The 22130-nt window shown below is 42.0% G+C and overlaps 1 protein-coding gene and 1 long non-coding RNA gene across 5 annotated transcripts in view; one reads left to right on the forward strand and one right to left on the reverse strand.

The window, feature by feature from the left end:
* The window catches only part of LOC135223539 (retinol dehydrogenase 13-like), a 65844-nt gene that overhangs the window by 18363 nt on the left and 25351 nt on the right, over window positions 1-22130 (forward strand). The gene's annotated exons all lie outside the window — the stretch shown is intronic.
* On the reverse strand, window positions 811-20013 carry LOC135223538 (uncharacterized). Its single transcript, XR_010316522.1, has 3 exons — window positions 18810-20013; window positions 3239-3335; window positions 811-1026 (listed from the first exon to the last, which is right to left on the reverse strand). It is a non-coding gene; the product is annotated as an uncharacterized LOC135223538 (long non-coding RNA).

Here is a 22130-nt window from a genome sequence, read left to right on the forward strand (position 1 = left end):
GCAAGAATCTCAAATCTAAGAATGTAGCTCATCCTTCTCTGGAAGTTCATTCTTTCTTCTCTACCAACCTTATTTTTATACTGGTCCTTCACTCACTTCATTCAAGCAACTAGTTTTTTTCTATTCAAGCCTAGCTTGAATCTGTATCAGAATTGCAACCATATAGCAAGAAGTTTCTTCTTGCTCTATTCAATCGTTTGTATACGATTAACATAGTGAAAAGTGCAACATTTCCACAGTTGTGTATCCTTATACCTAGTTGGTTTGGGCAGGTGTTAAAAGTGTCGAGGACTAGTTACAGAAATTGTATTTCAAGAAGTTCGAAAACCAGTAGAAAAGCCTAAACCATCATGGAAAAAGGGCATGTACCAAAACTTAAACCAGGTGGGATACTAGACCAAGGATACACATGACAGAGAAGTTTAGTTAACTCATTTCATATCTAACCCTGTATAGGGAACATCCAATGAAAAAAAAAAAGGCAAGATGATGACAACTTACAGTTCAGTATACATCCTTCATATTGCTACAAATCTTGCTTTACTCCTAAATTGTTCTCTTCTTAAGCCACCCGCATGAAAATGGTACACCCAGGTGTTATTGCCACTTGTTAACATACACCAATACATTACATGTAATACCCTGCGCTACACGAAAATGAAATGGAAAAGAACAGCTATATTCATGTAATGTTCTGTGGCCAACTAAATTATACCTGTACTGTCCATACAAGTGTCATATATCCATTTATTTCAGTGGTTCGAATGAAAAGCTATAAATGTCACCAGGAGGTCATGTAAAAGAAACATCTAAAAAAACCTAATATATTTCAATATCCATACAAAAACAATTCATCCACAAAAATACGACTTCCTGAGCATCACAGTTCGACAGCATGCTTGGTCTGCAGCAAACATTTCCTTGATAGAACAGTAGTACAATATTTTTTTCTTAACAATTCCACATACTTTCAGCCAAAAATAAGCTTGAACAGGATGACAAAAATATTCACAGGTATCAGCGGATCTGAAAAATACAAGATGCCATTAATCATACGAAGAGTAGCAAAATTTCTGTTTGTGATGACCTCTCTAATAGGGTAACTAGCTAACATAAATATACTGGGAAGTCATGAAGAACTTTTAAGAAATTACAAAAATATTTATAACTAAACGATACATCACAGTGTAAACATACGAAATGTTATGAAGTTCATGACATATAATCCCACTGGCTCTGTGACAAATGTCAATTAATTACTTTACAATACAACAAATCCAACAGAACTTTGTAATCACATTTTGTACAGCTTTTCACTAAGATAAGAGACACATACAGATACTTGAATATCACAGTGGTATCCAAAGCGTACTAAAATAAAATTCCACTGAGAGAGAGAGAGAGAAGAGAGAGAGAGAGAGAGAGAGAAACAGTAATAGCTTTCTCTATTGTCTTCTCTGAAAGAAGAAACAACAGACCTTGCTATAATAAGATGCATTATACTTCTACATCATTTCAAGACTGTATCCAGTCTTTTACTTCTAATAAAACAGACACTGGATATTTTACAAAATTAAAAATTACTGCAACAATCACTAGCTAACTTTTGGAACCTACAAACCGTTTCCTCTAACTCTTTACTTACTCATGCACGATCTAATACTGAATTAAATTGTCTAGTTCTTTATAACTGATAATTTTCTATAGACCTAATCTGGCTGTTTCTAAGCCACACAAATTCTGGGGTGACTTGGCCTTGAAACTGCAATGACGAAATAAAGAGAAATTTCTGTTTCACAACATATAAATCACAATTTCACTAACACCATAATAATGGTCAGAGTAAGTAAAAGTAACAGAGCATAGCCACTGTATTTATCAATCATTATCACCATTATTCTTGTGCATTGCTCTTGCTGCTACTGTTGTCATTTACAACTGATACGGTAGCAGCTTTGGCAATTAGCAGCTGCCCATAGCTTCCACTGTTTTTCCAAAATGTTAAAACTGATTAGATAACAAGGAAAAGTTTAAGGAAGACCAAGTACTATATCAGATACTAAATAAAATATTTTAACAACGGAAGCCTGAACCAATATCAGTTACACAAACAAAGATACAACATTTTAAAAAAATTACCCTAAAAAAACTTCTTCTAGTATTGGTATTGACAGATATACACACCAAACACAATCCAAGACATAAAAGTGAATAATCGAACATGATAATATATGTATTAATACAGTAAACATATAACAGCAAATGTATTATGATAAAGTATGAATTAATGCAGTGAACATATACCATTAAATGAATTAATATTTCATATACACACCATTATCATCAATCATGATTCAATCCCCAAGGGACTGAATCAACCACCATTTCACAAAGGTTTACTTGCTTTTCCACCGGTATAAAACACTCCCATATATAAAGTGCATGAGAAACCACATATGCTTTACTCATGTTATTCCACTAAGGAATTATTCATGGGTAAAATTGCAGGTAAAGGCTACAACTTGCACATCTGTGTTGGGTGTTGCATCCATTATTTTAAAATGCATTTTCAACAATTAACAAGGGTTATATTACCCGAAGTAGCATTTCCCCAAAAAAACTATGTGAGACTGAAAAGAATCTTTCATTCTTTGAAAGATCTGCATTCTTTTCATACAATTGTATTTCACAGTTATATTCAACATATACTAGATGTGAAAAGCATTTGGTACTGGATAACTTGACATTGTTGCCAATACTTCTATTGCATTTAAATTGTAAGACAATACAAAATTCCTTGATCCCATAGCCTTTTTTTTCTATTTATCAGAATAGGTGTCAGTAACTGATGGGCCAATTGTACTAAATATCCTTTGCAGTATCCTTTTGGGCCAAGTTGTACTGCTTTCTGACTTCTCATCTGTTCCCTTTGGTTTCTAACCGGAAGTTGTCCTCCTCTAATTTTGCATGGCAACAACTTTTACTTCTCACTTAAAAACAAACTCTTCAAGAAGTCCTACAAATCTGCTATGTATGATTCACTTTTATCACTATACTAGTTTATAATAGTACTACCATTAATTCAATACTGCATGTTCTGAAAACACTGATGTACAAGCAGTGTGACATACATCACCACTGAAAATCTCTTCTGGCATATTTACCAAATCAGAACTACCCATTTCCTTTCTAAACTCTCCAAAAAATGCAGAAAATGCTCTTAAAAATACAACCATACCTGCGTTATGGACAATTCAGTTAGAGGATGTTTTGTTTGTGAAAAATCCACTCTTTTAACAAATGTTTGCTTGCTTTCATATGTATTAGGTTTCCTTCTGAAACAAAGGGAAAAGGTTCAATTTATGTGTGTGACTCACTCAGTGCACATCTGTGCTAAACCTTGCATCTGTGTTTTTCATATTCAAGTGCTCAGTACAGTAACTACTGTAATAATTCATCATGGCTTCCAAGGAAGCTAGAGATACCAGCAAGGCTGACCCTGCTGTGGAGGATAATTTGTGTCCCTGGCCAAGAACATGGGCTTGGAGGTCAGTGATGATGATGATGTGGAGGATAAGAAAATCGAGCAAAAGAACTGCACTACTTTCAGAAGGGGCAGCAACAGACACAATAGCTGTAGAATTGTCTCCCGAAAAGGAAGAGAGAAGGCTGTCCCTAGTTCATTAATAAAAGAAATGTATGTAACATGGGGGGAATTGTAAAGACTCCATTAAAAATATCACCCTGACAAGCTGTAAGAAGCCGTGTTATAAACCTGCTGTATGCCAATGCTATCTCCCACTTTAATAAAATTTTACAATGCAGGCAAGACAAACATCATTGGACAGTTTCTTACAGGGAAAGAAACAAGCTTCAATAAGAAAGCAATAGAGGACAGAAAAGAGAACCAACCCCAGAAGTACAGTTGCTGCCATTTTCATGGAAAAGAACTGCCCTTCCAAACAACATCTCTCTCTCCCCTTCATCATCACTTTCCACACGGGCTATTAAATCTCCCAATTAGAGGTATAATGTGAGAACAAAATTATGATATTTTTATTTTAAGATAAATTTTTAAATATACTTACCTGGCAGTTATATACATAGCTATATTCTCTGACGTCGTGACGTCACGACAGACTTTTCGAAACTCGCGGCAATCGCCGACCATCGTCAGGTGATCGTTACCTGTACGCCCTCTAGATAGTTACCTGGAAACCCCATATTTTCTCGCCCTCTAGTCTCTTGAGGGGAGGTGGGTGGGTTTCTAATTGTATATAACTGCCAGGTAAGTATATTTAAAAATTTATCTTAAAATAAAAATATCATTTTTAAATATGTAACTGACCAGGCAGTTTATATACATAGCTGATTGACACCTTTGGAGGAGGGTCAGAGACAGCAACATCGTTGTAAGGTAACTACTTGATAGGTAACTAAAGATTCTTACCTGTTAAGGAAGCTGACTTGATGAGTACTGCCTCTTTAGTCCTGCTCTCCTTAGGAGCTCCAGCTAAGGATGTGACCTGTGCGCTGATGAGCTCAAAGGGGTTTGTCGACGGGACGTGACCTCTATGCGACAAAACCACCTATGCCCTTGACATGGGCTAAAACAGGCAAAGGGGAAAACCACCTAACCATCCAATCCTTGCATACAAGAGATTGAAAAGACACACATATACACTAGACTGTTGAAGGTTTCCCCTAACCTTCAACAGACCACCCACCAAAAAAAATAGACATCAAGGGTCTAACATGTATGATTATAGGTCAAATCAACTCCTCCACCCAACACCGGAGCCAGTGGCTACGAACGTTCCAAGGGTTCTGCAGTCTTCATATACCGTTTCTATTTGTTTCAGATAAAAAAGAAGAAAATACGGAGCTGCTCCCTCCAGTATGTCGCGTCTAAAAATGGCTTTAAGGGACTGATTCTTTCTAACGCCATTGACGTCGAGACTGCTCGCACTTCATGGGCCTTTACCTTTAAAGCCTTGTAAAGCGTTTCATTGCACTCCGTGTGAGCTTCTTGAATCACACTTCTAATAAAGAAGGCTAAAGCGTTCTTTGACATAGGCCTTTTGGGATCTTTAAACGGAACACCATAAGTTGTCAAAAGTCCCTCTAACGTCCTTGCACCTGTGGCAGATAACACTGTAATGCTCTTACCGGACAAAGAGTCCTTTCACGTTCCTGACCTGCAAAATCTCCAAGGCTGGGAATCGTAAAAGACCTAGGCCAAGGATTGGAAGGAGTTTCATTCTTGGCTAAGAAACCTAAAGTGGTTGAACAAACCGCTTTAGATCTACTAATTCCTACTCTTTTGTCCATAGCTTGAATCTCGCTTACTCTTCCTTGCAGTAGCGAGAGCGACTAGAAAAAGTGTCTTCCTGGTTAAATTCCTGAACAAGCTCTCCTGGATCGGCTCAAACTTGTCAGACATTAAAAACCTTAGTACTACGTCCAGATTCCATCCTGGTAGTTGTTCAATCTTTTGTTTCGTAGTATCAAAAGATCTAATTAAGTCGTGAAGATCTTGATTCCTAGACAAGTCCAGTCCTCTATGTCTAAAGACTGACGCCAGCATGCTCCTGTATCCCTTAATTGTAGTAGTGGCTAGACCTACTTTAAGTTTTAAGTGAAGAAGGAAGTCTGCGATCTGGCTCACAGATGTGTTGGGCGAGGACACCTTCTTCTCCTTACACCAGTTTCTAAATATCTCCCATTCGACTGGTAGACGTTGATGGTCGAAGCCCTTCTTGATCTGGCGATAGGCTTTAGCTGCCTCTCGCGAAAAGCCTCTAGCTCTAAGGAGCTTTTTCGACAGTCGAAGGCAGTTAGCTGAAGAGCGCGGGTATTCCTGTAATACCGTTTGAAGTGGGGCTGTCTGAGCAGATCTGGAAGCAACGGAAGGGTTCTTGGAACTTCCACTAGCCACTGCAACATCTCTGCGAACCAGTCCTCGCGTCGGCCAGTACGGGGCTATCAGGGTCATTCTGCTTCCTTCGGACTGCGCGAACTTCTTTAATACTTTTGTGGTATCACTTTGAAGAGGAGGAAGGCGTACAGATCCAGTCCTTCCCAGTTCATGAGGAACGCGTCTACTGCTACCCCGTCTTTGTGGATCCGGCACCGGTGAGCAGAACGTCTGCATCCTCCTTGTCTTGTTGTTGCAAACAAGTCTATGGAAGGTTGCCCCCATAACCCGCCATAGTAATTCTCATACCTCTAACTTGAGCAGGTCCATTCTGTTGGCAGGACCTGATTTCTCCGACTCAAGAGGGTCGCTCTGACATTTAATTCTCCTTGTACAAAATCTCGTTTGGAGGACGATATTTCTGTCCTTTGCCCATAGCAACAGATTCTTGGCTGTCTCGTTCAGAGAAAAACGAGTGGGTGCCTCCTTGTTTCCTGACATACGTAGAGCAGTCACGTTGTCCATGCTTATTTCCACTACTTTGCCTGCCACACATTCCTTGAATGCCTGAAGAGCTAGAAAAGCTGCCATCAGCTCGTTTCTTGTTGATATGCCAATTTCTTTCGGTTTCGCTCCATCTTCCCGAAATTTCCCGGTTCCCCGGGAGAGTCGCTCCCAGCCTAGGTCTGATGCGTCGAGAACAGTATTAGCTGTGGATTCAATTGTTGAAGTGAAACTCCTTCTCCCAGCTTCGCTGGATCCAGCCACCAAATCAAGTCCTTCTTGACCTCTGCTGAAATTGGGAAGGTGTCTGAAAGCCTTTGTTCCTTCCTTTCCAATTTCTGTTGAGGTAAAATTGCAGAGGTCTGAGATGCAGTCTTCCCAGTGAGACAAACTGTTCGATCGAGAGGAAATGGTCCCCAAAAGACTCATCCATTCCCTCGCCGAACATTGTTGTCTCCCCAGGAATTCCTGCACCCGATTCATGGCATCGGTCTTGTCTCTCCTGGGAGGGAGAAGCCCGAAAATCCTGAGAGTTTCATCAGAACTCCTAAATAAATGATCGAGCGAGGGCTCCAGGTGAGACTTTTCCAGGTTCACCACTAGCCCTAGTTCCCGTACTAGGTTCAGGGTTATTTTCATATCCTCCAGACACTGTTTTCTTGGAGTTGGCCCTGAGAAGCCAATCGTCCGATAAAGAGAAATGCGGATCCCCCTTCGTGTAGCCATTTGGCTACATTCGCCATAATAGCTGTGAATATTTTGTTTGTCGCTGTGCTGAGCCCGAAGCAAGAGCCCTGAACTGGAATACTCTTCCTTCGAATAAAGAACCTGAGGTACTTCCGAGAGCTTGGGTGGATGGGGACTGAAAATAAGCGTCCTGTAGGTCTAATGAGACCATCCAATCTCCCGGTCTCAACGCCGATAGCACTGATTGCGTTGTCTCCATCGTGAATTTCGTCTTCACGACGAAGGCGTTTTAGAGCACTGACGTCCAGAACGGGTCTCCATCCTCCCGAGCTCTTGGGTACCAAAAACAGTCGATTGTAGAACCCCGGATTCTCTTGGGGTGAAACAGGTTCTATCGCCTTTTTTAAGAGCATAAGCTCTACTTGTTCTTTTAACGCGAATCTCTTGCTGCTGTCCTTGTAATTCGCTGTTAAGTCGAGGGGATCTAAAACTATGGGAGGTTTGGCGTAAAAAAAAAAGGGATCTTGTAGCCCTCCCTTAGTATCTGAAGGGTCCAGTTGTCCGCCCCTCCTCTCTCTCTCCAGGCTTCCCAAAACAAAGAAAGCCTGGCTCCTATTTGTGTCTGAAGGACTGTCTGATCATGGCCTCCTTTTGGAAGGAAGCTGCCACCTTTTCTGGAGGCTTTCTAGAAGTTCCCGACGTCCCTCGGGGCTGTTCCTCTCGAAAAAACTGTTGTGGTGTTTTCTCCTCTCTCGCTCTCTTGGTCGCAAATGAAGAAGGCAAAACCCACTGGCTGCCTTCAATATTAGGTCCTGTGTGGTCTTCTGAGTCAATGAAGTGGCAATATCTCTAATAATCTCCTGTGGAAAAAGAAATTTCGCAAAGGGGGGCAAACAAAAGTTCTGCTCTTTGTACCTGTGTGACCCCTTTAGCTGTAAAGGAGCAGAGAAGGAACCTTTTCTTCACGATTCCTGCCGTGAAAATCGCTGCCACTTCATTAGTTCCGTCACGTAAAGCCTTGTCCATACAAGACATCACACTCAGAAGGTTAGAAATGTCCGTTGAATCCTTCTCTTCCACTTTCTTGGCAAGAGCACTCAGAGACCAATCTAGAAAGTTCAGGACCTCAAACACTCTAAACACGCCCTTCAGTAAATGATCGAACTCTTGCATCGACCACATCACCTTCGCTGCTGATAAGGCGTGTCTACGATTGGCATCGACGATACTGGAGAAGTCTCCTGAGAGGAGGCAGGTACTCCCAGCCCAGAACTTCCCCAGTCTCGTACCAAACGCTGGATTTCGAAGCCAATCTTGCAGGAGGAAAAACGAAACAAAGCAGTTTTGCCTCGCTCCTTTTTCTCTTTCATCCAGTCGTTCATCTTCGCAAGCGCTTTCTTGGCCGAAATGGAAAGAACCATCTTAGTAAAGGCAGTCTTATTCTGGGTTCTTCCACAAAGGAACTGAGACAGGGGAGAACGAGGTGCTGCAGGCTTGAAATCCGTTTCAAAAAGCTCTTGAAACAGAAGCATAAGAGTCTTATAGTCGGAAGGAGGAACTTGTTCTTTCGTCTCCTCTTCCGAAACTACCTCCAACATCTCCGAAGGTCTCTCTCTGTCTCGTTCCGCATCGGATGATGTTAGTTAAAGCCAAAGCCGGAGCGTCATTGGTCTCGATGCGTTCCTTGGCACCAGAAACCGCCGAGGCGTCATGCTTACGAGCGTCGGCGTCACGTCCTTCTCTCTCACGCGCGCTGGCGTCACGCTCTTTGCTCTTACGAGCGCTGGCGTCACGCTCTTTGCTCTTACGCGCGCTGGCGTCACGCTCTTTGCTCTTACGCGCGCTGGCGTCACGCTCTTTGCTCTTACGCGCGCTGGCGTCACGCTCGGAAGCGTCATGTCCGAGTAAATCGAAGTGTCCTGGTTGTCTGTGTTCTTCTTGGCGTTGACTGCTTCGCGAAGTCTTCATCACTCCCTGGGGCGTCAGACTGACGCTTGGGTTCTTGCAGCTTTTCCATAAGTACAGACAGCTGCTGTTGCATATCTTGGAGCATATTCTTGGCTTCATTGTCTCTCGAGGGAGAGGGTAACTCGTCAGGTTCGCCCACACGAACTGCAGCCAGAGGAGTCGATCCTTCTAAGGCTTCCTGAGGACGCTTGGTAGGAAGCTTCCTAGGTAAATCCTCCCAAGTAGAAGGAGGAAAAGGAGCGTGCATCGAAAGCGCTGTCTTGCTCTGTTTAGCTGGCGAGGCTTCCGATGACGAAAACTTCTCTTTGGAGAACTCCAGTGACTGAACAGCCCGGCAGTTGCTCATCTGATGAGACCTCTCACAAACACGAGGTAATATTTCCTCTTGAGAGGACGAGAGGAAGTAGAGTGTCGCCATCCTCGATGTGGGGAGACGTCATCGGATGACGAACCAAACACACTCGACGCGCCTTTTCTACGGCTGTCTGAAGCAACCTTGGAAGCGTCAGCAGGTTTGTTTGAGGGCACGCCCGACCGGATACTAGAGCCTCTCGCCTCCCTTAGACTTTCGACTTTACGTTCTCCCATGGGTCCGGGAGCTTGTAAGAGGTTCTCTGGGTCTAGGAGCGCGACAGGACCGATCGGACGCACCCTCCACTACACTGTCACTAACACTAAACTTATCACTTACACTGACTTTAGCACCTTGGGCACTTACGACAGTCCAAGTGCGATTGCCCTGCTCAGTAAGAGAGGCAATCTGTTGTCCCATTTTTTCAAGCACCGCTTGAATACCTGCAAAGGTTGAGTCCTTCGCCCCCGACTCGGTAGACAGGTTCGGGAGCTGATACTTCTACTAAATTACGCTCGAAGGAGCAGGGGAAGGAACTATGGGATTATCTACCACTTCCTGATTCGTTGATGAACGGGAAAGGGAACTCTTAGTTCTTCTAATTCTATCTCTCTCGAGCTTACGGACATACTTGTCCAACTCCTTCCACTCCTTATCATCCAAAATCCAAGCACTCATCATCTATTCTCAAAAGTGCAAATTCTACCCCTACAATTCACACAAAGTGTGTGGGGATCAAGAGAAGCTTTGGGAATTCTAACCCTACACCCCCCTTTACAGCAGACTCTATACACAACTCCCGAGTCCGACATTGTTAATTGAGTAATCCAAAAACAAATCCAAAATCAATCCAAGTCAACAACAGCGAAAGCCAATAAAATACTTCACCCAACGATGAAATACTCTAGCGAGTACGAAAACCTATCGAGGAGCCCACAACAACGAAGTTGCCGGCTTGGGCGACAGAAAAAATATGGGGTTTCCAGGTAACTATCTAGAGGGCGTACAGGTAACGATCACCTGACCGATGGTCGGCGATTGCCGCGAGTTTCGAAAAGTCTGTCGTGATGTCACGACATCAGAGAATATAGCTATGTATATAACTGCCAGGTCAGTTACATATTTAAAAACAATTATTTAATCTATTTAACTTATGTTTTTTTTGTATGATTTCTATGCACATGCTAGATTTGTTAGAACTGGGTTAAATTGTTTTTATTTGTCATGTTTTTGGAGGTCTAAAATTGATTAATCCAATTTCCATTATTATGGGGAAAATTTGTTCAGTTTAAGGACAATGTGATTAAAGGAAAGCCCTCTGGAATGGATTTATGTCTGTTAATTAAGGTATGATTGTACTGTGTAGTCAGTCCAGTGCTGTTGTTATCCATCCAGCACTGGCTGATTAACCACTGAAAATAACAAGCACATGGTACCTGGCTTCAACTGAATAGTTTCATTATAAAAAGGGTATTCCTTGTATTCAAACCATAATAAACTCACACAAAAAAAACCACAAAAATAGCAACTTGCTATACAAGTTTCCACAGCAGAGAGAAAAATAAGAAAAGACAAGTATTTTTACAAATATCTACAGTTCAGAAATTATTACATAAGTCTGAAAAAGTATGGCGGAGGAACATTTTGCTTTCACAATAAACTTCAAGATTCCCAGAATCATGAACATCAACACCTACAGTTACAGAGCAAAAGGTTGACTGGCTGCTTTAGGTTAAGCTGGTCTTATGCTGTCAAAGGTCCTTGCCAAAAGGAAACTGATTAGGCTTGAAACAGAGTAGGGTCTAGTGTGGAACCCCCTACTATGCCAGTTCAACAAAGACCTTACAGCAAATAGAGTGAAAGATATCATTTGGTACAGAATGTAATGACACAAAAGCACCACAATGGAGTATGTAAATTGACAATACAAAATAATTTGTTTACACTACCTTAAGAATCATATAGATTTTGGGCCATGATGCAAATTTATCATCAAAATATGCCAAAATAGGAGCCTTCCTATAATAGTCTACACTATAATTTACAATGTTTAGGAAAAACAACTGTTTAGAAGATGAAGTGAAGATGTAAAGAAAACAGTCACACAAGATAACTCGATGCGATCATTTATTTAAAAAAAATTGAGTAGAATTTACTTTATTTACTACACCTTGGAAAAATGTTATTGTTATGATACAATAAAGTTTGTTCATACTTACCTGGCAGATATATATATAGCTGTATTCTCCGAAGTCCGACAGAATTTCAAAACTCCCGGCACACGCAGTGGGCGGCCAGGTGGTTAGTACCCACTCCCGCCGCTGGGAGGCGGATATCAGGAATCATTCCCATTTTCTATTCAGATTTTTCATACCACTGTCCCCTGAGGGAGGTGGGTGGGTACTTTAATTATATATCATTCTGCCAGGTAAGTATGAACAAACTTATTGTATCATAACAATAACATTTTGTTCATGAAACTTACCTGTCAGATATATATATAGCTGAATCCCACCATTGGAGGTGGGAAGGGACAGAATAGAAGGATTAGGAAACACCTCAAGTGCAGATGATTGACATCTTGATTCCTTACCTGTTAGCATAGCTGACTTCTTGAATACTGTCACCGAAGTCTGCTTTTGCTTTACTAGAGTTGCCAACAAGGTAGTGACCTGTGTAGTTGGTGCGCTCTAGATGATCTGTCAAACGGGAGCGTGACCACAATGTGACTAGACCATATTGACCATACTGTGAGGGCAACGAAGCTAAAACCACCACCTGACCTAACCTATCGAAGTTAGTCCCATAACTTCTAGGCTAACGAAAGGGAAAGCGCCTCAAGCGAACCAACCCTTCAAAGTTAAAAGCACACCTATCCTTTTCTATAGGATAGGATTCGTGCTGCTTCCTGCCTCCAATAATATTTCTACGGATAGTATGGTCCTAGCGACTCGCAGATCTCATATGTCGTCTTCACATCCCGTCGGGAGTGTGAAGCGAACACAGAGTTGCTTCGCTCAAACGTGGCACTCAGGATATTACTGAGTGTCATGCTCTGTTGAAATGCTTCCGAGGCCGCGCCCTCACCTCGTGAGCATTTACTTTAAAAGGTTTCAAATCTTTGTTCAAACATGACGAATGAGCCTTTTAGAAAGACTCCTTAAAAATAACGCCAGGGCGTTCTTCGACATGGGCAAGTCTGGTCTTTTTACGGAACACCGCAGATTGTCCGAATGACCTCGACTTTCTTTAGTTTTATCAAGATAAAACTTGAGAGTCCCGACAGGGCACAGGACTCTCTGTGGCTCTTGCCCAATAAATTGTGCCATCCCCTTGATCTCCAGGTCTCTGGGCCAAGGGTTAGACGGGTTTTCGTTCTTAGCAAGAACGGAAGGCTTAGAGGACACCGAATTATGTCCTCTAAAGCCAAAACCTCTGATGATGGCTAAAACCTCACTAACCATCTTTGCCGCAGCTAGAGTGGTTAGAAAATTAGCCTTTCTGGTTACGTGTATTAAGTTTACAGAAAGGAGAGGTTCGAAATGCTTTGACATCAGGAACTTCAGACTACATCTAAGTTCCATGCCGGAAGCTTCGATCTAAAAAAATTTCAAGATTTCCACAGACCTCAAAGATCATGAAGGGCTTTGTTGTTTGACAGATCCGAATCTCTGAGCCTAGAGGCCGTCAACATATTTCCGTATTCTACAATAGTTGTTGGGACTGCTAGCTTATCCCATACTTCAGACGGAATGGGAAGGCGGTAAAGTAATTCACAGAGGTCCGAGGTGGAGGAACAGTCATTCTTCCTGCCCTATGTCCAGAAACGGCCCACTCCGATTGGTACACTGCAAAATATGCAGCACTGCTTTGCTTTGGCAATGAGACTTGCAATTAAATCTTGAAGATCCTCTCGCTTCTTGACAGTCTGAACGCATTCAGACTCAGAGCGGAGAGATTTTAGGTATCCCGACCTCTCGAAGTGAGGCTGTTTAGAGTAGACCAATTCTCTCGGGAAGGGTCCTTGGAAAGTGCTCTCTGAAGGACGTGACCTCTGTGAATCCAGCCTCTCGAAGGCCAACATGGGGCGATCAGCGTCTTTCTCACTCCCTCTGACTCCAGCGATTATCTTATCACATTTCCTAAGCTTTTGAATAGGGGAAAAGGGCTAACCAACTATCCCCATTCCATACTATAGGATGGCGTCTATTGCTACCGCTCTCGGATCGAGAATAAGGGCGCAACGTAGAGGAAGCTTCTACGTCTTCAATATTGCAAAATCTACGAAAGGACGTCCCCAAAGTCTCCACAACTCTCGACATACTTCTAAGCGAGGATTACTCAAACGTCAGTAGTTGCTGCCGTCGATCGAGAAGATCCGCACGGACGTGCAATAACGTGTAACGAACCTCTTAAGGGATCGTTACGTTCCGTGCCTATGCGATAACCATCTGTCTTTTCTTGGGATGAGAGAGCTGCGGAATTATCTGAGATGATTTGGACCACTCGACCAAAACCTCACTCTTCGAGGAACTGGAGAGCCAACCAAATTGCTTCCAATTCTTTTAGATTATGTGCCAGGACCTCTGTCCGGATGCCTGGCTCCCTCTCAGTATCACCTGAGGTGATCCTTAACCCATTGAGAGACGTTTAGAATTATCTCTAGATCTTTGATGTTATTTCAGTTCTCCTGTAGGAAAAACTGTAGAGGTCTGAATTGCAGTCTATTCAGGGAAACAAGCTTCTCCAGCGAGGAAATGGTCCCCAGCAGACTCATCCATTCCCTCACTAAGCATGCTTCCCTCCCTAATAAGGCTGCGCTTTGCATAAGCAGGAGAGCTTATTATAGTGCTATGCTGCGGTAGACTCGTACAGAAATTCTGTTACAGTGCGGTAAGCAAGCGCCGAACATGTCTAAGAGATATCTCTGTTGAAAATTTCTTAGCAAAAGGAAGTGTTTATTCATGATTACCAGAAATCCCCTCAACCCGAGGCGAAAGTCATGATTGTAGGGCAGAGATACGGTTCGTAAATCATCCCGCGGGAGAGAGAGACGTAACCGACTGAGCAGTACAACGAGCTACCTAACACTGAGTTGGTGACAGTGTGAGACACTGTTGGGGACAGTACAGGCAGCAGCTTATGTTCACCTCGCAGTCTTATGCCGAGTTGCCAGCTATTCTATTCATCTAAGGAATAGATTTTCCATTATTTGAACAAATTCTCAAGTTGGCATATTTAAGCGAAACAGAATTCGCTAAATACAGAAGCTGATTTTGTGTTGTCGTAACATTACGCTTAATTGACCCAATGTTAAATCGGAAACTCCTGGAAAGTTGCCGCGAGTACCGATTAAATATACTGCGTCATCCACAATGACAGCAACAACCTCTCGTTTCGCACTATTCTGCCTGAGTTACCAGCTACTCTCTTCTACGAAGGCAATAGGTTCGTTACTATTATCGATCATAAGAAAATTCTCAAGCAGGCATATTTAAGCGAAACATAATTCGCTACATGCAGAAGCTGAGTTGGTGTTGTTGTAACAATACCTTCAAGCATTGTCCTTACACCGGAAACTCCTGGAAGTTTGCAGGAAGGACCGATTAAATCCACTTAAAATAACAGTCCTTTCGGTTGCCATCTGTAGAGGTAACTACGATATGCGTATATGACTTGAACTTTACATTAGTAATATGACGCGAAGATAAAATACATAAGTATTGCAGTCACTTGAACATCTAATTCTCTACTACATTCTTTCCTCGACGAGGAAGAGAGAGAGAATGGAAATCGACTGTCTTCATTCTCTTTGCCAAGAGAAGGAATAATATTATTCAAATGGAAATCCTCAAGTGAGAACCGAAGATCGAAAAGGAAAGTTCAAGCTCTTATGATATTTGACATAAGACTTCATGACGTAGTCTATAAGTCTTTTTTCCTGGATGAGCCTCTGACTAATGAATGAGAGCTCTTTCGAAATTTTGTTACTTATCCGCTTCTGCGATAAAATGTTATTAAGAACTTTGTCAATGAGAACTAACCCAATTGCATGACGGAAAGTAATCAGGAATTCGAGCATATAGCCTTCCCGATTCCCGCATAATCGAGGAAGGGGCAGGATTCCTGATTAGAGACTGGGCTTACCGACAGGAAGGACCTTAATGTTCCCCTTCGCAGCGCAATCCCGAAAGCAGACGAAGCGTTTTATGACACCGAAATCTGCTTACAGTTTCCTGGAATTCATCAAGTGATGGATTCTATTGAACGCTCCCTTCGTAGAAAGCGAAGTAGACATCTTGACGAGACCAAACTCCTTCCTCTTCTTCGACGACGCCCTCTTGAAGAGCGTTCTTGCAGGAATCCTGCCGAACGTCTTGATGCGTAGGACGCCTATCGTTCTGAAGAACGTCCTGGCAAGTGCTCTACCGAGCGTCATGACTGTAGGATGCGAGCGTCTTCAAAAGCGTCCTCGCTAGCGTCCTGGCGAGCGTCCTCGCTAGCGTCCTGGCGAGCGTCCTCGCTAGCGTTCCAAAAAGCTTATCAATGTTTATGACGTCGAGCGTCTTCTGAAAGGCCACCCGAAAAGCGTCCTGGAGAGCCGCACGCTGCTCCTGAAGTGTGAGAGCACTATAGGAAGACGTAAGGCTATCGTCTCCAAGACGGCCTTAAAGACTTTCGTTACCTTCTAACAAAGACGGTGGCCGCCTGTGCAACATCTTGCGTCTTAGTAATGCAAATGAACATATCCAGAAACGCGCTCAAAAAAAGGAACGCCGAGCGTTCCGAAAGGCATCGTCGCGAGGTGCTTGCCGAACGTCCTGATTGCCTTCTTTGAGCGTCTTGAAGAGCGTCCGGATAGTAAGAAGAGCGACGAACATCAAGGGAAGCGTCATAGTGAATGACGTGCGTCAACACGAGTAACTTGAGAGGCTTCCTGCGAGGGGAGAGCCGCTCCTGAAACGCGAGCGTCCTAAGCATAAGTACGGTGATCGTCATCAGGACGAGTCTTAAGGACGTTCGCCACTCTTGACAAAAACGACGGCCGGCTGTGCGACATCTTGCGTCTTTGTCACGCTCATCGACACTGCAGAAGGGCATTTAAAAGGACGCCTGTGTGTTCTTGGGTATGAGGAATTCTTTGCCCTTCTCCTGTCGAAAACTAGGATAGTCTGTCCAGTGTCATCTCTGTCCGCTGACAGAGCGTCCCTTAGGGACGAGTAAGATGCGTCTTGGCGAGCTGTTTGACTATGCAAATCAGCTTGCCGGACGTCAAGCTTATGAGCTTGAACATACCCGTTTCGTAGTAAAGCGAACGTCACATAACGTATCCATAGCGCCATGAGGGGAGGAGGGAGGGGAGCGTGCCTGGAAAGCAAGAAAACAATCCTTGCTACAAGAGTAAGACGTTCCTTCCTCTCGATAGAGCGTTGAATGTCTCGAAAGGCGTCCTCGTGAGGGTCCTGCCTTAAGGACATTTTTAATCTCTTGACCAAGACTACAGCCGCCTGTGCGACATTTTGCGTCTTTGTCACGCTTATCGATATTAAGTCAAGCCTAACGGACGCCAGATCAGTACTCTGACGCTCCCTCCTGACGAGAGAGAGGACGTGAAGCATCCTCTTCTCTGAAGCTTCTTTTTTTAGAGGCGCGAGTCCTTTCGAGAGCTCCAACCTTGCGGGGAGGACGCCTCGGAGGACGAGAAGCAATCTTTCATGATTCATGCACGTGCACGATCTTTGGCAGCCTTATCCTGCCGAAGGGACGCCAGATTGGTGGGGGGGTTCCCGTAACCCTCCTTCGGTTTTCAACTTGCCCCCTCCCTGGTCCTGGGAGTCCGACAGAGTTTAGACCTAGAGGCGTTATAGGACCGATCTGACGCCCCCTCCACAACACTAGGGGCAAAATCAACATCACTACACTCACAACACTGATTGGAGAGCGAGCACTTTTTCAAGCTCACTTGATGTAATCCACCATAATAGAAAGGGCATTACTTCTCACAGAACTTCCTCTAGGCCCGTAAGCCATACCACAGGGTTAGGCAAAATAAAGTCTACTGGAGGTTAGTAGGTTCATTATCCTAACTTCTGTTACTGTGGAGGAAGACCTCCTGATTCTATCACGCTCTAATTTGCGTACATACGAATCATACTCTCTTTCGGAAATCAGTCAACATTACACTAATTACATTGACTCTCAACAAAGAAAACATGTAAAAGTCTGTATACTAAGCGAGTGTCTACCGAAGGATTCGGTAGCCTCCCCTTACCCGTTGCAGACAACAAAGTCTGAAACTAGGCTAACTAGATTCAGACATCATATGCAATGAAAAAATTTTAATTAATTTATGATAGCGTATGCCTAGCCACAAATCCAAGTCAATCATTCAAAAAAAAAAAAAAGTAGGATACTTAAGCGGCTAATGAAGTTTCAAAATCCTAGGCGGAGGTAATGGAAACAGGTGTTTTCACTACCGCGACAGAGAAAAATCTGAATAGAAAATGGGAATGATTCCTGATATCCGCCTCCCAGCGGCGGGAGTGGGTATAACCACCTGGCGCCCACTGCGTGTGCCGGGAGTTTTGAATTCTGTCGGACTTCGGAGAATACAGCTATATATATATCTGACAGGTAAAGTTCATGAACAACATTAATTTCAGGTAATAGAAAATTAAAAACCTAGAAACAATCCCCATCCATCCTAAGGACTAGATTCTATATCAGTGCCAGTGCTTTTCCCTGTATTTTTTGAGACACTACTCATACCAGCAAAGGTACATGTAAATTTGCCTTACATCTTAAAAAGGGAAAGCCTTTGAGAAACTAACAAATATCCTTAAGCCCACAGTACTACATGAAAATAAGGCACCCTAAAAGGGTGAATTTTATATGCCAGTGACCATCCAAATGCTGTCCGTCTTACCTGTCTTGCACAATTTCATGCCACAACCATCCAAACTTTTTTTGAAAAATGTCATCTGAAAAGACAAGAGCTTACCATGTCCTTTGGCATACTCAATGCAACTCTCTGAGCAGGATTCAAGTTGCATATGAGTGAATTAAACACAGGTCAAAGAGGCTAATATACTGTATATGCATACAACTGGAAATATGCATACAACCAAGTGGATATCCCAATAATCTCAGACCCAGAAGAAAGCAATGCTCTTCTTTATAGCCAACCCAAAACTAGCACTATGTGAAAACATCAGCAAAGCTCCACAATAATTCATCAACGTTGCCACAGCTTTTCCCAACTGACAATTAAAAGGATGAAAATTCGTACAGCATGAGTTAACAGTTTTTATATCTAGGTAATATGCACATTTCAATTCTGCATATTTTACAAGGGAAACATGTACCATACTTAACACTTACACTTCATAACAGTTTTAATTGACCGAATAAAATGGAATATTTGGGTCTTTATTCCAGGTTCTTCACCAAATCCTTGAACGTGAGATCCTCCCCAACCGGGCACTGAAATAAAAAGTTGTCTTAGGTAAATAATATCTCATTAACTGACTACTGAACTGACTTCAGCTTCTATACTGAATATTTATGAAACCCTACCATAACTTACACTGAAACAGCCTATACATGATAACTATAATAATCTATCTACTGACGATAAAAGCCTATCATCCAGGTTAGTCAATGCACAAAGTTATTTCAGGTTCTGTTAGGCTGGATTTCCCAACTTATTTCCAATTAATGTACTAAGCTATACCCTACAGTCATTGCTTAACCTAAAAAAAAAAAAACTTCTGCTACAGGTAAAATGTTTATTCTAAACAATTATAAAATATTGGGTATGAAAATATTTCCCTGTTTCAATGTTTGCTTTTAATCTTTCTGTCATTCATCTTGATTGCAAATGACCTAACCAACCACCCAATAGTACCGCACAGTAAGGTAAGAATCCTGTATCTTAGGTTAATTAGGTGTGGTTGGTTAGGTCATTTGCAAACAAAGCGAACATCACAAATGTTCAACGCATACATTAAAAAATAGGGAAAGGATATTTTCGTGTAAAAAATAAGTACTAGTGCTTTTGAGTAAAATTTTACCAAAATCACAATCAACACTTTTGATGACAAAAATATTTAGTGCATATCCTAGGTCTAGCCTAGCAGTACACTATGCAAATGAAATAAAAAATGCTCTAGTGTAGACTAGGTATAAAGTAAAACTGAAAACTACTAATGCAGCATGGTTCCCATACGTTGCAACCCTGGATAATTGCTGCCTTTAAATTTTTTTAATATGCCCTTTTTTATGTTTATACTTGGGGGAAACACAGCCTTGGATCCATTGTCATCGGGTGGATCAGCCTTATTCACTCAATATTTAATTGGTGAAACAAGAATACAATTACATCTTTAAGAATACAAGTCAAAAGATTGAAGTTTCATCAACACAATGTGATATATCTAAGCGCCATACGAACTAAAATAAGCATGTGAAGTCTTCGTAAAATATATTTTCAAGGCAGTTTTTAAATCCCATATGTCGTCAACCGACTGAGGTGCCATTTGTAACCGGCATGGATTTCACGTCCTTCCCAGCCTTCCCACCACTCATTCGAACAATATTAGCATATATATGTAACGTTTATTGATCTTACTCAAGATTGCAGTTGTAATCAGCACAATAAAACATTTTGTTGCCTATATTAGTGAAAGTATGAAACTTCTTATTCTCGGGTCATGGTTTGAACAGAAATGCATTTTTACCTTGTAATCGGTGGTTTTATCCTTACTGCCATCACAACTGAAACTCCACAGTGCTTATTTGATCGTAATTGTACACATTTTGGTCTTAATTCGCTCCAAATAGCATTTAAACTACATTGCTCTTCCGGGTTCCGAAGCGCTCACTCCACAAACACAGTTGCGGGGGCAGCACACGACTACACTGTTTATGAGGTGCAAAGCTTTATTCCCTTAATTGTTTACCTTACTTATTATTTAGTTTACCTTACTTTGTTACTTCAAAATGTTTATTTTAATTCATGTCTATTATCCCCTTTTTGTAAGCAAATTAACCTTAAAAAATTACAGATATTTCTAAAGTAGATATAAGCAGACGACAGCAAAATTTCATCGTTGCCAATTTCGTGGAGCTTCACACATACGCCGATGCATTTAGAAACTGTTTCCAAGAATTATAGTAGTCATAGTAATGCAATAATGATAAATTGCTCTAATATGTATATATACTACAAACAGATATGCTAATTTCACTTATTTCCCCAGTTTTGTGTAAGTCTTATACCCAGTTTGGAGGGTAAACTGATAAACAATAGAAGAGAGCGAACAATGCCGTAGGTACAATTCAAAGCAAATCTGTTGATATTTGAGTCAGGAATCTAGTTACTTTTTCAACAATGAATATTTTCAAATTAATAATCATGAATATGTAAAAAATTTATGCAATTCATGACCTTATACTGCTGTTTAACTATTTATTTAAATAATTAGCTAGTACCCACTTTTTCTTTCTACCAAAAAATCGTAGTTTCCTAGGATCTGCCAAGTGGTTAGTGTCATTGTTGACGATTGTTGTGAAGAAAGTGCCCCAGCGTCTAAGAATACAAGTGGTGTGTGGATTTGGCACATGGAATGGAAAGTTTATTGACACAAGTGACTCCAAAAACATCAAGATGGCATCAATCTTCTACATTTTTGGTGTTTTAGCTAAAAATTTCTAAAGCATCATGGAGGTATGTTTACACTGCGCATGGCTAGACATTCATTAACCTCTGTTTAATCTTTAATTACGACCTTAATTTCTAACTTTGGAGAAAATACTTCAAAAGGATAGTAGAGGTCTCAAGCTGTTGCTCTCACCACTGATGACTTGTGACTGGTGCCCATCTCCAGTGTCAGGACATGTTAAAGTACTTTTTTCGGAGGGTGGATCCACACGCGGTCAAAACTGGATCAGATAGTCCAGTTGGTTGTTTCCCCTACTGCCTTTTGTTCAAGTTTTTACATTCATTCCCACGGGGCTGTTAATGAACAAGGCGACCATTCCACACATAAACTAGTAGCCTAATTGGTATTTCTACAGAAGCACTCCGCGCGGACTGCAAGGAACGCAACCGCGGATACGACATCCACTAGGGATTGGGCTGTCCAATGAATTTCGCTATGTTTAGTACTGGACCCTTAGGGTTAATTACAGTCGTCCAAACAAATATTACTTAAAATTCTTGTTCAGGAGGTAAAACTGCATAGAAAAACCGCAGCTGCCATAGGTAGTCTAGGCCGCCGCGGATAAGTACCCTAGATCTACCTTCTTACCGAATCAGTGGGGCGCGGCAGTAGTCTAGTTTTACCGACGAAATCCCCTTACTAATTTGGGCTTGGCTAAGCCAGCGATATGCCGCAACTTAGGCTACGCTAAACCAGGACTTAGGTTAATAGCAAGGTAGGTACTACCTAGGTACCTACCTAGGTATCAAAGGTAAAATGGGTGTTTTGAACTTGATTTTGTATGCAAGAATTCATGCATATTTACGGTTAAACATTCCTGCATCGTTTATAACGTTACCGTATTCAGTACGTCATAAATTAGGGTACATGACATTTGACATTACGTCATCAGATTGATGCTTAATCCCCCAGAAGGGAAAAGCAGACGAGAAAATGGCACACCCACAAACTTTAATTAAGATCAACGCACAACTGACTC

This window comes from Macrobrachium nipponense, chromosome 10 (genome assembly GCF_015104395.2).
Source record: "Macrobrachium nipponense isolate FS-2020 chromosome 10, ASM1510439v2, whole genome shotgun sequence".
Taxonomy (NCBI): domain Eukaryota; kingdom Metazoa; phylum Arthropoda; class Malacostraca; order Decapoda; family Palaemonidae; genus Macrobrachium; species Macrobrachium nipponense.